Below are 16467 nucleotides of genomic sequence, written 5' to 3' on the forward strand. Positions count from 1 at the left end.
CCTAAAATAATATCTCACTGTCTTGTTCTTGCAGATATTGCAGCATGCAGAATGTGAAAGTGAATCTACCCAGGTATTGCTCCTTTTGTGCCAAGGAAAGCTTTTTCATTTGTACTGCTCTAGCTAGAATGACATGCTCTTTGCAGAAACTGAACATTGAAAATATTTCTAAGTTAATTCTTAATGTGAAACCTGCTGCTGCTGTTGGTTTTACTATCTGTCAAATAATTCTTCTATTTATTAATTTCTGCCTCTTTTCTCTAAAGTGATGTCTTGGACAGCCTGTGGTAAATTGAGATTTTGTGTCTCTTTCAGGGCAGTTTTAATATGGCCAACTCAATCAGCAGAAAATTTTTGAAACAGAGGTGAATTTTTAAAAACATAGGTAGATTTTTTAAAGAGAATTTCTGAAAATGTCCAGCAAACATAGCTGGTTCTAGGAGTGAGATTTGATTGCATGGGGTCCCATGGTTTTCTCTTTGATCCTGCTAGTAAGAGGAGGGGCGTGAGGAGGCATAGTTACATCCTGTGAGGAAAACCTGATTACAAGCTTATTTTGACAGTGGGAATTTGAAATTTATGAAAATGTAACCCCTTCTGAAAATTGAGTGCATCTAGGACAAAAAGCGTAATTCACCTGATGCACTGGCACAAAGGCATTTTTGCCAAAAGGCTGGTCAACCTGGTGAGAGGAATTTTACACTTGGGAAAAATGGGGAAGGAAGATGCAAGGAAGTAAGGAAGATGAGTTTTAAGTGGCAGTGAGTTTCATGTATTTCATGGTTCTCTGCTGGATTCTGCCCCATCTACATATTTAGGTGACTTTTAAAGCCACTGTTATTTTTAAGCACTCAGGGAGTTAAAATTATTAAAGAGAAAAGTAACAGCCAATATAAATTTTAGAAGATTAAACTATGTCCAACATTCAAATTAATTTTTATGACAGTAAGAATTTTTACAAATATAAGGTAAGGAATAACTGCTATTTTAAAACATTCTTTAGAAAATACTAATTAAGGATTTATGATACAATTTAAAAAGAAAGAAAGAAAGAAATATCATGCTGCAATACAAAGACCAAACACAATATCCATCCACTTGCTCAGCTTTGGTAAGGCTATGGGAGGAATATGGCTTTCTGTTTTCAGCTTTACATTTCATTATTGTTGTGGATCAAATACAGGATCCCAGATAACCATCAGAATTACCAAAGACTGAAAAAATTTGTATTTTTTTAACCTTGAGAGGAATAGAGAAATCTCAATCTTTAAAATATAGATTATTAAAAAGATTAAGATAGAAAACTTCCTGTTTATTTAGAAAAAATGACTATTTTCCACCAAAATATTAGATACTAGGAAAAAATTACTGGTAAAGTATTTCCTTAACAATTTTCAAAGGAGCTTTTTTTTTTTTACAAAGGGGTTAGCATGCTGTAGAAGACAATTTCTTTGGAAGAGGCTTACCTAGCACAGGAGTTCCTGAGATAAGGCAATAGCAGTTGAGTTCAGCTCTGTTTTTGCATAGTTTTAGAAAAAAACTCCAGGCAACTCCAAACTCCATCAAATATAATCCAAAACAAATTTGGATATGTTACTAAATTAATGCTACATGAGACAATTCAAGAGAAACATTTTCTGCTCTGTGGGCAAGTGCTGTTTTGCTCTATCTGCTCCCTGGTGCAGAGGGATAATAAAACAGGAAAGGATTTGCTGTCATATCTTCAGAATAATTTGTAATTAGTGCTTTAAAATGGAAAAGTGAGTAGAAGATGTAGTATTAATTCTTTTATTTATAATCTATTCCATTTCTGCTTGCCTGAAGCGTGATTAATTTGATAGGCATCTTTTAATTTGTAATTAGTCTTTAGGAAGGACTATTTTCTGATGCTTTAAGCAGTGCAGTATTTATTAATTTGTGTTCTCTCATTTTATCCAGTTTTTATGCACTATGGACCAGATTCAGTACCCACTGAGAGGTAATTGTAAATTAGTTCAGCATTTAGCTCATTTGGCTTTCTTATATTTTTGAACACATAAAACAAGATAAATTATAATTTAGTTTACATCCTATCATCTCAACACGCCTTGCACATAATTCTTACAGGGAGCAAAACATCTCCTGGAGTTACTTTTGCTGTATTGATGTAAAAAGTAGTGGCAGCCACATCTAGCTTTTGGCAGCAGAGAAGACATGGCTATGACCACATTCACTGAAGCACTTTTGAGACTTTCTTGTCTTTGCTCATGAGTATGTGTAACTAAATTAAGTAAATTTTATTTCAGGTAACTCATAACTGATACTGCCTCAAGCTGAAAACATGCCATGAAAATAGTTAAATTCTCATAGTATTTATGTTCTTCTTAGTCTACCTCAGCATCTTGGTATTAATTCGGTTGGTTTATATATCATCTAAACCCCTTGTGTCAAGTACTGTACTGTAAGAGGGACCTTACAGAAGCCTTACAGTGCTTAAATGGGTCTTACTAGAGGGCTGTAGAGGGACTTTTAACAAAGGCATGTAGTGACAGGACAAGGAGGAATGGCCTTAAACTGGATGGGAATAGGTTTAGATAAGATATTAGGAAGAAGGTCTTTACTACAAGGGTGGTGAGACGCTGAAACAGGTTATTCAGAGAAGTTGTGGACTCCTCATCCCTGGAGATGTTCAAAACCAGGTTGGATGGGGCTCTGATCTACTGGTCTAATGAAAAGTTCCCTGCCTGCAGCAGTGGGGGTTGCAAAGAGATGATCTTTAAGGTCCCTTCTAAACAAAACTATTAGATGACCACATCCATACATGACATATTTCATAAATTATTTGTCCTAATCAATTAAGAAAAAATTGCAGAAAAGGCACAGAGGAAAATTTCTGTAAAATGCTTTGTAGCCTCAAACTGCTGGCTTAAGTAGTCATTCTCTTTTTGAAAAATCCAAGAGAATTTTAAATAGGGTGGCTATACAGAGCATGAAGGTTCTCTCTTCACAAGAAGCAGCATGGAGAAGGCAAATAGAAGTGGATAGGAGTTGCACAGGGAGACATTTCATCTTGATGTAAGAAAGAAATTTTTTTTTACTGAAAACAACCTCCTCAGTGATTAGGTAGAGGTTTTCAAAACAGAGCGCTAGATAATCTTGTCTAGGTTCCCTTTTCAAAGAAATGGGATGGACCAGATGGTCATTCATGGTCCCTTCCAACAATTCTATGATTTTTTCCTAAAAATATGTTTTAAAAGAAAGGTAGAAGGAGAGAAAGCAAAAAAAAAAAAAAAAGCAAACCAAGAAACTGTCTCTCTTAGAGACATTTTCTTTTTTTCAGTAGTATTTCCCAATGCTTTTTTTCAAGGTTTCCTCTAATTTTAACCTCTTCCTCATAATTAAAGTGATTTGAGCACGTCTTTATTTTTTTTAGCTAAATGTAAAATTAGATTCTAAAAGATTTCTTTTTAGTATATGCTTTATATCTATACTTTTAAGTCATTGTTTGGCTTCTTCACTGTGAATTGTCTCTGCACCTTTTTGATTTCTCACATTAATTTTTAAGCTACTTTTATGAGTGTTCAGTCTACATGATTTTGTAGAAGGACCTTGTATTTGGTATTCTAGGCTGTAACCTTTTCCCATCTACATCATTTTTATGGTCTGTGGTCGCGATTTCAATTAATTCTTCATTATGTCAAACACAGGAAAAAATTGAGGTCAAGATTACCTGGATGGCAGGTGTAGGAATATAGCAGAGGAGATCCATTGACCTGTGTGGTTTGGTTGTTTTTTTTTTCCCCAACTCTTGAGTCAAATGCAGAGGCATTTTATACGTATACGGTTCTAGTATTAGGCAGCATAGGGAGAATTCTCTAATATCTCACACTAATATCTTCTGTTTGTCAGCAAGACTTCTTTATTGCAGTTATCACATATATTACAGCTGTTAATCATATTAACTTGAAATTTACTTATGTAGCAATGCCTTATAAGACAAGAATTTCAATATATCATTTCCCATTTTAACACGCTATTAGAAAATTCACTCTTGGGGGCTGGACTAGGTGTTGAATAACAGCCTGCAGATCTATAATAACTTCAGGAGAGAATTTATTAACCTCAAAAGTATTGTAATTGTAAGATAAGACATAGCATAAACTGTTAGATATATATCTTTGTGTAAGTACAACTAAGCCCAAACATCCGGTGATAGATAAGGAAATTTAGATTTCAAGTTTTAAGCAAGCACTATTTGCTTATTTTCTTCATGCAAGCTGCTCTGGCAATCATTTAGCATGGTGAAATATCTTTGAAACTTCATATATTTTATAGAGATTTCCTTGGTTTTAAAGCCTGAAGGGCTTTTAAATCATCTGATCTGACCTCCAGTATGACACAGGTCATTTCACTTTATTCACATAATTTTTTAATGAATAAAATGTCTGCATTTCAGTCTTCAGAAACGAGCTGTATGCCATATGAAGGAAATAAGAGAAATTGGAATTGGAATTCAGAATTATTTTGAAAAATTAGAAAAAAATATTGAAAAATGCTAAAATGAATATTCAGTTAAGTCAACTATGCCTTTTCTATTTTGGTGAGAATAGATAACTACAGAAAGTTGAGATATAGATAAACTGATTTGATGAAAAGTACATATAAACTACCTGGAAGTAAAAGATAATGACAAAAGGGGTCTAAAATCTATAGTAGTACTGTTATTCATAGAAAAACTACATGGGAAACCACGTGGGGTGAGTAAACAAGAATGTTTTTATTCGCTGCATTTATGGTTTCATTTGGAGAACTACACTTGCTTTTGAAGACTTTGAAAGAATTCTGCACTTGTGGCTTTGTATCCTGGTATTGCCATTGCTTGCGACAGGCCACAGGCTTCTCACTGACTGTGGAGGTCCCAGGACAGAGATTGTTGGCCTTGTTCTGCATAGATGTGTCTAGGCCAGCCTGGCCCAACCCTTTGTGCTCATCTGACTTACAGAAAAAGCACTTCTCTAACAATGAGACTGTTGCCTGAGTGGTTTTATCTACAGCATAGCAGCATTTTGCAGTGGAATATCTTTCATATCTTTCAATTTTATATATATATATATATATATTTTTTTTTTTTTACTTGAACCTCATGGTAACATGCAGTTGTCTTGTGTGGAATCAGCTATGTATGTCCCTATATTATAACTGTAGAATAGAAAGGTGAAGCTTTAGGATGGCAAACAAAGCATTTTTTGCATTCTAAATTTTATTTTAACCAAAAAATGCACAGCATATATATGAAGCTAAGAAACAATTTTAATCCTGATATTTAAATAATCTAATGAAAAAAGGTCATGTTAATAACCAAGTTAAAACTGTTGCACAATTACTTCCTTCCAGTGCTCTTTTGGATCCTAAGGATGGCAGGTTTGGTATTTGTTGAGAAGGCTTGCATATTCAGAAACTTTTACAGGTCATCATACAATGAAAGCAGCATGCATACCATGTGTTCAGTTACATATAAAAAAAGCTCTCTGATAATCAAGCAACGGAATCCTCTTTTACATCAGAATCTGGTCCAAAAAAAAAAAAAAAGAGAAATCACAGAAATAATTAATTCACAACATATGGCCCAGCAGCAAGCTAAATTCAACTTTTGAAAAGTAAGCAAGTCTACACTGTGAATTGATCCTCCATGGAGATGAGATGTGAGGCCAGAGACGTACCTGGCCTTCCTTTATTTAGCACTAAAAACATATTTTTTTAACAGCTGACTGTTGAGATTTTTTATCTCTTTTCTGTATTTCAGTGTTTTTCCAAGACAACAAATTCTCAAGGAATTCATTAAATGAACTGAGCATTTTTTTATTTTGCTTTTTTTTTTTTCCCCTTCCCCTTACATTAGATAATGCATGTTTTGTACTGGGAAAAATATAAAAATGAAAAATCATTTTCATCTTAGACCCACTTTTCCTGGGTCTAAGAGATTGTGCCAAATGTTATAATCCCTTTGGTCCCCAATCATATATGCTGTGATTATGACAAATTATGAAGTGCACACAGCCTTGTGGAGCAGGGATAAAAAAACCCCATAAAATTATATAATCCAAGGGTAGAAGAAGTCTGCTAGTATCAAATCTGGGCAGTCCCTCCCAGAAAACAGGGGGTTAAAATATTTTTATTGATTTTTTGCTTGAACTTTATTTCTGATTCTTTGATAGCTACAAATCAGTTATTTTATCAAAGATAAACATCTGCCTAAACAGCCTATGGTTCCCCGGGCCTTTTCTGCATTGTAATTGAAATATTGCTACTGTTTTTAGTCCTTTGAGGCTTTAAAAAGTCTCCAGTTTCCTTCTGGGTTATTAAAAAATAAAATTAGTGGTTTGGAGATAATTCAGCTATTCAGATCATCATAAGAAATTTATAGTTCAGATGGTAAAACCAATTGTGTTACTATCACAGTAATTTGCTACTTCCCTTGAGAGTTTTGGGCATGAGTTGCCTAGATCTGTCAATTTCTCTATCTATGCTTAGTTAATTTTAGCAGATGCTGTTTCATATGTTCTGTTAGTACAGATGGTGAAATTTTGATTTCATGTAAGGGGGCAAAATTTTTTTTCTTCTTTTATTTTTACTCTTTTTTTTTTTTTTCTTCAGATGAGAAATGAAACAGGTGAAAGGAAATTTTCAGGTAAGTGTATATCCCAGAAGAGGTTCTACACACAAAAATACAGATACCAAGTGTCACAGCTGAAGTGTTTTTATTTCTAGTAAAACTGGAAGAAGTGTTTCAGTGTTGGTTTGGGGCTTTTTGTTTGTTTGGTTTTGGGGATTTTTTTGTTTTTGTGTTTGGGTTTTTTGTTTTTGCTTTTTGGGGTTTTTGGATTTTTTATTTGTTGTTTGGTTTGGGGTTTGTTTGGGTTTTTGTGGTTTTTTTTTTTTTTTTTTTTTGTTTTTTGTTTGATGTTTCTGGCAGATGATGTATCTGTTATTACCATAACTCATTGGTATACAACAAAGACAAAGATAAGGTTTCATGAACTGATTTACAGTTTTGGAATATTCCGATAGTTATGTCCAATGAAATTGAAAACAAACACAAAGAAAAGTAATTTCAGCCACACTTTGATATTTGGATTAAACATCCTACTGACTAAAAAAATACAAAAATCTGACCAATGGAAATCTTGATTATTCCTTTGCTTTTATTCCACCTTCCCTTGAAATAATGTAGAATTAAGCCTGATATAAAATTTGATTACCTTTATCTGCCACATATTAAAAATCAGCTTGCGCAGACTCCTCCTGCAGTGCTTAGCTTACTGACCTCCCAGCCTGTTCAAACATCCCTTAGGCAATGCCACCACCTCTGCCTGCCCAAGGCTCATAGAAAGGCACCAAACACTCCACGCTCTGTGCTGGATGGCTGTGTCCTCCTTGCAGAAGTTAATGAGAGTTCAAGAGGTGTCTGATGTGCTGGGGTAGCTGCTTCCGCTGCTGCTGGGATCCATGCCCTGTGGCACATCACAGCCAGCATTGAGCCTTCCCATATTCAAGAGAGTTTTTGGAAACCTTCCATCTCAACTGCTGCACAAATTGCTGCCTCTGTTTGCTGTGCTCCCAGCTGGCTATGCTTTCCCTGGTGTCAGCTGAAGAGCTACTTGACAATTCCCAACTCTAAATTAAGGATTTAAATATGGCTGAAGATAGCAGATGTAAGCACCTTTTCAGTAGGATTAGCTTCCAGGGGCTGTTAGAAACTGCTAGAGCTTCTAGGAATAAACATGTCTCTTAGCTACTTGTGTGAGCAGCAGCAGCAGCACCCTTTGGGAAGGAGAGCCCAAAAATCACTTTATCAGTTTCTGCGTCCCTTAGCTGCTTTCCTTTGCACTGACCTTGCCTGGAGTGCCCTAGTCTACTCACTGAGTCCATCTCTGTTTCAGAATCTTCCATCTTTATGCCTGTTGGATGCTGTTGAAGAATGGGATAGATGTATCAATAAATATTAACACAAGATATGTGCCTGCTCCATGTCTGCTCTTTGCTTCCACTTGGCACTTCAGCTCATGTGCATTGAGCTGCAGTTTGTGCCAATACTTGTCTTGTACCAATGAAGCGTAGTCAATGTAGTTCAAAAAGCTCATTGTTGCTAATGGAATCAAAGCATCCAAAACCATTCTGACAAGAATTCTGACATGTATGGGAAAAATACATGCAAGCTCTGAGATCAGCAAGGAGAGGTTTATATAACTTGCTTGTTGTGTAGTGACACCTTTGTTTTTAATTTGAAGAGTTTAATCACATTCTACAATCATCAAAATGAACAATAATTTATTTATTAATAAAATTTAAAGGTTTAGGTAAAAAATACCATATGAAATGCACAATTTTTTTTTCCTTTTAATAACTCAGGACAAAGAGAATACTATTCCAGAAACTATTTTCTTTCCATTTTTACTTTACTTTACAAACTATCTTTTGTTTTCTAAAATATAAGAATTAGGATGATGATGATGATGAAAAAAAATATTGTATTTATCTAAACAGGGCAAGATTTCTGAAGGAACAAATTAGCAAAAAGCTTCATGTTTGTTTAAAATTCTCTAAACTTCACAAAAACATCATACCTTTGAATAAGACTTTTATCAGTTCCAAAGCACTACAGAATTTTACATTTGCTGTTATTTCAACTCACAATGTCATGTACCAGGGACATTTCATATGTAGAGACAAAAATTTAATTGATAATACTCTTTCTTCTTGATTTAATTTTTTCAGAGAAAAGAAACCAGTTTGTGTGTCAGAAGTTTCCTTACAAATTAAAGCTTTCTTGTATAGATGCAATTTGTGTGTTCAGGTGAAGAGAAATAAAAAGCAAAAAACCACACAAAACTTGTCTCTTTGAAGGTCTGAGAATTTTTTAGTGGGATGGAGTAGATTTGGAGAATTACTAGGTTTTATCGGTGCATAGGAGTAAGCACCATGCTTTCAAGAAAATTTATTTCTTCACTTTTAAAGGAATACATTGCTCGAAGGGCACAGATCAAGTGGCTATATTCCAAGCTACTAATTTTCAGAATGATGAACATTGACATTTATTCAGGGAAATCAGCTGCTCACAATTTACCTAAAAGCAACATTATTCCTTGATATATTTTTTTAGGCTTAGTTTCCTCAGTCATGTATTGGTGAAATGGCAGATTTTTCTTCAGAGTTATAGGAAACAAAGTAATGACCCATTTTTGCGAAGATTAGCAGTTTTTAAAAATAAAAGTTTTGCAAAATTTTACTTTGAAATAACCACATTAAGACACAATTTGTATTTTTGAACTTGTATTTTAAAATTGGAAATGCATTTTTTGAGTACCCTACCTAGTCAAGAAAATTACTTCAGGTTAATCTTCTTGAACTCTGCCAAGCTGGTTCTGTGACCACTTCCCTGGGGAGCCCAGTTTAGTGCCCAGGAACCCTTTTGGTGAAGAATCTTTTTCTAATATGCAGATTAAGCCTCCCCTGACACAGCTTCAAGCCATTCCCTCAAGTCCTGTCAGTGGTCAGCACAGAGAATGGATCAGTGCCTGCCCCAAATTGTAACTACAATGAGGTCTCCCCTCAGTCTTTTCTCCAGGCTGAGCAGACCAAGTGACCTTTGCTGCTCCTCACAAGGCTTCCCCTCGAGGCCCTGCACCATCCTTGTGCCCTCCTTTGGGTGTTCTCTAACAGCTAAATGTCTTTCTTATGTTGTAGTGAATTTGAAGGAAAGTGTATTCAATAACTCAACACAAATAAAAGTTTCTAAATGATTTTGGAAATGTATGGGAGGGAGGAAATCAATGGTCCTTCATTTTTTTACACCAGATGAGTATCTGGTTCTTATGTATTGTCCTCCACAGTCTGAAAAGTTTAACTTTGTTTTAAAAAAATATACACATATTATTATGGAGATAGCTTATTATTGTTGTATAGCTGCCTCTGAAAACATCCAAAGCACTTTTCTCTCATTTAAATGCCCAATTTAAAGCTTATTTGAACCCATGAACATTTTAGATGTACAAGCAGACACACATGCATGAATATTCTCTATTATAAGAAAATATTTTCTTTGCCATGTTAAGAAGAGATGAATCATTTTCCCTCATTTTCTAAATAGTATTCTAATGAATTTCAGCTTCCCCATGAATAGGAGTATAGGAGACTGGTATAGGAGACCTGCTAAGCTCTTAGTTAATCACATAAATATAATACTCCTAAGCAAGATGAACACCAAGAGTGGGCGATTAAGCATTGAAAGATTGAAATAATTTTCTTTTGGAAGAACTTGTGGGGATTTCTGTTTTCCTGCCTTTTTTCCCCTATTAAAGATGTTTATTAGTTCACAGGACTAATAAAATTATTTCTTGTAGAAAGAAAAGCACTACAAGAAGTTTGAATCCCTATGTTCTTGACTTTCTAAAGAGTTCTTTTGAATTTTTCATGTGCTGTGATTTCTTCTGCAATTATAATAACATTAAAAAAGCTATTTTGTATGAATTACAAGCAGATTCCTTTTCAAACACCAGGAAATGCAAGGTATTTTAATGTGTAAACAAGTGTCTGAAACACACTGAATGATTTTCCAGCTGTACCTAACAAGGTTTTCATAGTGATAATCATCCTGGTGACTTTTTCTTTTTGTAAAAATATTTCTTCAGCAAGGACTAACATAATAAGCATTTGAAAAAGCTATTATGAGTATGGTTATCTATACTGATATTACCTATATATTAAAAGAACAACATTAAATTACTTTAAGCATCCAATTAAAGAAATGCTTTAAACTATGTAAATCTTTCTAACGTTTTATTTATGTAGGGTCCTTCTACTGACATCTTAATCCCCCTGTTTTCCAATGTGGCATAATTTTATAAACACTGATGTTCATACATCAGTAAACACATGTTCATACAGCTGTCATCCGTGGGCCGGCATTCCAGTTCTCCTGCTGCTTGCAAAAGACCTCGTTTGAAGAGGATGACTTAATCACCAGGCAGTGATGTATTCTGATTGTCTTTGCCCATCACCTTTTCCTTTGAAGCAGGGCCACTGAACACACAAGTAGGAGTCTTCATGTTAAATCACAGAAAAAAAGACCTTGATTCTCATCTAGCGATTAGGGCACTTGAAATTGAAGCTCATTCATTTAAAGCAGGTGTCCAAGAGACACTTATCTCCCACTGTCGGTGGCTATTTTTAACAGAGATTCATTTACCCAAGGACATTTTGTTCCTCCATTCACATAATGGAAAATGTTACAAATGTCAGGCATCCACTCAGAATGGTTCAGCTTCATGGTAGTCTCATGATATTGAAAGGTCAAAACATTAAAAATACTGGTATGCATGTCTCCCTTGGCTCTTTATGGAGGTTTTCCTTTCATTCCAAATGTAGCTATTCCATCTACAAAATTCCGTAGACGTTACTAATTTTTCCTAAAGAGCAAGACTGACACATATGACCCATAAGGACACCCTGCAAAGGAAAAGGCAACAGTCCCTACCAGTGACTGCTGGAACACAAGCTTATATTTCTAGGACAGCAAACACAGGTCATTGCTCTGGTCTCCAGTGTCAATAGCATCAGATGAAGAAGTTGATCACGAGCTGAAAAGGCAACTGTAAAATATCCCATACTTCCACACTCGTTGAAATGCACTCAGTCTTCCCCACTTCCTTGAGAACACAGAAGTTTCTTGAATTGGTTGTCTGAACATTACTTTCTTTGTTATAGATATTTGACAGTGTGACTGCATGCCACAGATACCTAACCTGGGTTCATTGGTCTGGTGAGAGTCTAGCATCTAAGAACTTATGGTTAAGATTTTGGGGAATGAAAGCAGCAACTTGGACAGGCTATCTACAAGATAACTCACAGCATTCACACTGTATCAGGCAGAAACCAATGAATTTAAGCAAACACATGGCTACATGTATTTTTCTGTAGCTCCAGGCCAAAATTACAGAGTATAATGCTAGGGAAGGAAACAAGTAACAGGAATAAGTCCTAATGTAAATGCATCACATTTTCTGTAGGAAATGTGAGAGACGCAAAACAGTTTGATTGACTGAGCTTTCAAGAGTGGAAAATTTACCAAAATGGCAATCATAGGAAAGTGGCATGGGGATATCTACTATTAACTATTATATGGGAATATTACCTTCCATGCTGGAAAAGCAAAAGAGGATAGAATCATAGAATACCTTGTGTTAGAAAGGACCAGTAAGTATAATTGAAGTCCAGCTCCTGGCCCTGCACAAGACAATCCCCAAGAGTTATAGCATGTCCCTGAGAGCATTTCCCTAAAGCTTAATGAACACTGTCAAGGCTGGTGCTGTGATCACTTGCCTGGAGAGCCTGTTCCAGTGCTCAAACACCCTCTGGGAGAAGAATCTTTATCTAAAATCCAACCTAAACCACTGCTGATACAGTTTGACCCCATTCCCTTTGGTCCAATCACTGATCACCAAGAGATCAGTGTCTGCCCCTCTTCTTCCCCTCAGGAGGAAGTTGTATCAGCAATGAGGTCTCTACTCAGTCTTTTCTTCTCCAGGCTGAGTAAAAAAAGTGACCAGTAGTAGCAAAAGGCATATATGGAGCAGCCTCAATATAGAAAGAGCTGTTTGTGTGTCCCCACCAACCCAAAAACAGCATACTTTATCCACAGTTCATAATGTTTGCTACAGTATCTTCAGTGATGCCCCACATCTTCTTAAAGTTCTGGCATTTTTAAACTTCTTTCTTCAGTTTGGGATGCTGCAAGAACTGTGATGGAGTCCAAAAAGCCTGGCAGCTTTTTTTTTGTATTCTTCTACATGTTTCTTAATTATGTAACTCTAATGATCTCCAATCTATGTCACCTTCTGCCCACTCAGCTAACCCCCTTATTAGCCTCGATTTAGGTGCTCTCAGACACTACTACACTTACATCCCCTTAAGCTGCCTATCCCATCCATAGCTATTTCCCTGCACTGCCTGTATTTTTTCAAGTCTTAAATACAATATACCTACGAGGATTGACTGACACCGATCCCATTTATGCCATCAAAGCCAAGCCAGTTTATTAGACAGTTTACCAGTATTTACAGGTCACTACATTCATAAAAAATTTTCCACTCAGACCTCTTTGTCCTGGTTCCCTTTAGAAATACAGTCTTCTGATTATTCTTCTCATACTAGTAATGTCCTTTTAGTTTACTCTTTTGCCAGCAAAATCCTTGTTGCACCTTCCTTCGTCAAAGTGGTCAGCATCAGAGGGTCAGAGTGACCAGACATGATATATTCTCTTCTGTTCTTGCCTTGAGTTTATCTCTTCCTTGGCTTTCACTGTACCAGGGCCAAAAGGAACTGCTACCCAGTTCGGCTTCAGTAGATGTCTGATTTCTGACATCTACCTCCAGTCTCTACATTTACATTTGCTTCAGATTTATCTAGTTGGTGGTGCTTCCACAGACCACAGACCTTGCCTTCTCTTTCCATCTATTCCTGGTGGGCACTATATAAGTGCCCACTCCAGACTCGTAGATTTTTTTTTTATTTTACACTGTAAAAGAATGAAAATGCTCTCATTAGGGGAAAGGAACCTTTGATTCTGTCCTGATAAAAGCCCTGAAATTTTAGTTAATGAATTTGGAATTTAAAAGAATAATAATAAAAAAAAAAGGAAATCCCTTTCCTTTGTTTTCTTGACTAATATCCCTACTATCATATTGCTGAAAAGGTAGTCTTCTCTTTGCTATTGCTACACACTAACACATTTCAAAAAGGTCATGGTGTGTTGCCTACAGATTAGCTGAAGTCCTTTAAATTGTGGGCAACACTGAGCAGGTCTTCCCATGAGAAAGGGAGATTAACCACCAGACTGTAAAGCTAAGAAAATATGATGTTTCTACTAATCAGTAGAGGCCATTACTTTTAGAATGACTTAGCAATTCAGGCCCCTGGTCTTGTCAAGATCTTGACTGTAGATCTTTTTAAGCTGCGACTGCAAAAATTTATGAAGAGGGCCAGAGAGGGTCAAGAGGGCTGCGTCCTTCAAATGAACATTGATTCCACAGTATCTTATTTCCTATTAGATAGCAACATGTCATTTTGCTTCCACTTGGTCTTGATTCTGCAGTGGAAGGACTAAACCATATATGGCAGTGGTCTAATAAAACAAATTAGTAGGTAAACAACTAATTAACTTCTGAGTAAAAGAGAAAAAAAGAGTATCCAAGTAGATTTTGTAATAAAACCAGAATGGAGAGGTAGAAAACCACTGCCTTCACCATCTAACTCCTCTCAGAGGACAGTTCTGGATACTAATGAAAGAATGCATTGACCCAAATGATGATTGACCCCACTGACCTTTAGAGAGGGTTGTGGAAGGGATAAACGTAACATAAAGGGAAAATTTAGGTACCATACAGTCTATGTACAACAATTCTAACTGCATGATTAATGGAAATTACTAAGAAGTGGATAATAGGTCTACATATGTAAGGATCATTATTACTGAGTATGACTATTGCAAAAAGTTTGTGAAGAAATTAATAAGAGGAGTAATCAAGTCATATTTTCACATATATGATCAGTTCCCTTTCTCAACTTCTTCAGCATTGCTTTCTTTCTCCTTCTTTTTTTTTTTTTATTTTAGAATAAAAATTTTTACAAATTATATGTTAAAGTAAATAGGTGTGGGAACTTTATTCTAGGCTGAAGCAAATGCTGTCAGCATGCCATAACCATACTCTTAATATTTGTGCCAGTGTGAACAGGGCTAAGATATAAGACTGATAAATTAAAAACAGTTGGAAGCATGAAGTAGGCACAAGTTAAACAAGTTTTGAAGAGGTAAGTACCAAGAATAAGGATTGGAGAACATAACCAAGCTCGCATACTTTCCCAAGCTCATCTCACTGGCTGCAGTGTCAGGAGTAGAATAGTGGGCTAGATTGGTCAAGCTGGCCAGACCCAAAAAATGTTCCTAATGTAATTCTGTGTCAGTCTTTTAAGGATGATTTCAATCAAAGCCTTATAATGCGTAAAAAGTAGCAAGAAAAGTAGTCCACTGTGTAAAGCATGAATTGTTTGGCATTCCTAGACTATTAGACAAAGTTCTGCTGTTGGTATAGTCAGAGAAATAAATTAATAAAATAGTTACAGGAACTCTGTATGCCAAAATCTTGGTGGTGTGAGGACTGGATTCCTACTTTAAACAACATCAAAAGAGTGGTGCAAAAATACATAACTGTGATAGTGTCTGCATGTCTACCTACAGAGTCAGTTTGGTGTTTAGGTATTCAACTTTCTCAGTAGCTTTTCACTCAGTTTTCAGAATTATAAGAGCATAAAAATGGCAAAGCTGTGGAAGATGAACAATTGGCCTTTGAACCAATTGTAAAATGTAAACTAAGAATTCAAATTCAGACAGAATTTGACACTAGAAGCAATTGGCAAAGTTTTAGAACCTTATTCTTAATATATGTAAAAGTAATTAATTAGTTTGAGCAAATAACTGTATGTTAATTGTGTAACTCTAATAAATGTGGTTATAACAGCATTTTCTTCAGCTGAATTCAATAAAATCTGTATTTATTGATTGAATTAAATTTATATACAGGTTAATATCTATCATATAGTGGCTAAATTATTAAGAAGGATGACTATTTAGCAACTTAAATATATTAATAAAATTTTTACAGTAAAATAAATTTTTCTAATGAAATTTGATAAATAGCTAATTTGCTTATGATCCTTCTAGCTGTGATAAAACCAAAAATTTTCTTGGGATATTTCTATGATTACAAAATGATTTGTTCTGAGGCACTTCTGTGCAATGATCGCAAGCAACACCTCAGGTGTTCCTTCTTACTTATTTTAAAAGGTCCAGTCTGTTGTCAACCTTTAAAAATGCTTCTGGAAAAGCCTACATTATATATTTTTTATTAATAATTTAAGTTTCCTGATGTGAAGTTGACAATTAACCCAGTTTGTCATTTCAGACACTTCTCTGTTGATTAGAATGTTGATTAGGGGTTTGATTGTTGATTCAGATACTTCAATTTATTTCACGCATTAAAAGAATTTGCACATAGAAAGAACCATCTGACAAAGTTGCTAGAATACCTCCATATTCTAATAGATCTTTAATAACTGCAGCAATTCAGTGACAGACTAATTATGCAACTTGATACAGAATGCAGGCATTGTTGAACTTCTAAATCTATTAAGCACCTGCCTGAAAGACATTTTTTTACCTAGTTTCATTTCATTCATGTAAATGTCTGAGAGCATAAATTCAGGACTGAATATATTTTCTAGGGAATTTTATTTCTGTGCTATTTTTCTTCTCTGAGGTTTCTAGGAGATATCCTACATAAAGGAAATATTTTCTGTGCTTGTTCAGAAAATATATTAATTTCACACAGTTCCAGCATATAATGCTGCAATGCAAGTGCTGTGAAACCCTATAAA

The 16467-nt window shown here is 35.4% G+C and overlaps 1 long non-coding RNA gene across 1 annotated transcript in view; it reads left to right on the forward strand.

Annotated features, from left to right (window-relative positions):
- LOC110468107 (uncharacterized) overlaps positions 1-16159 on the forward strand; it is a 62915-nt gene extending 46756 nt beyond the window's left edge. Inside the window, exons 3-5 of the long non-coding RNA XR_014955917.1 lie at positions 35-73; positions 6634-6667; positions 7920-16159. This is a non-coding gene — a long non-coding RNA (uncharacterized LOC110468107). The remainder of the gene's footprint in view (positions 1-34; positions 74-6633; positions 6668-7919) is intronic.
- The last annotated feature ends 308 nt before the right edge of the window (positions 16160-16467 follow it).

Source organism: Lonchura striata, chromosome 1 (assembly GCF_050655825.1).
Source record: "Lonchura striata isolate lonStrDom1 chromosome 1, ASM5065582v1, whole genome shotgun sequence".
NCBI lineage: Eukaryota > Metazoa > Chordata > Aves > Passeriformes > Estrildidae > Lonchura > Lonchura striata.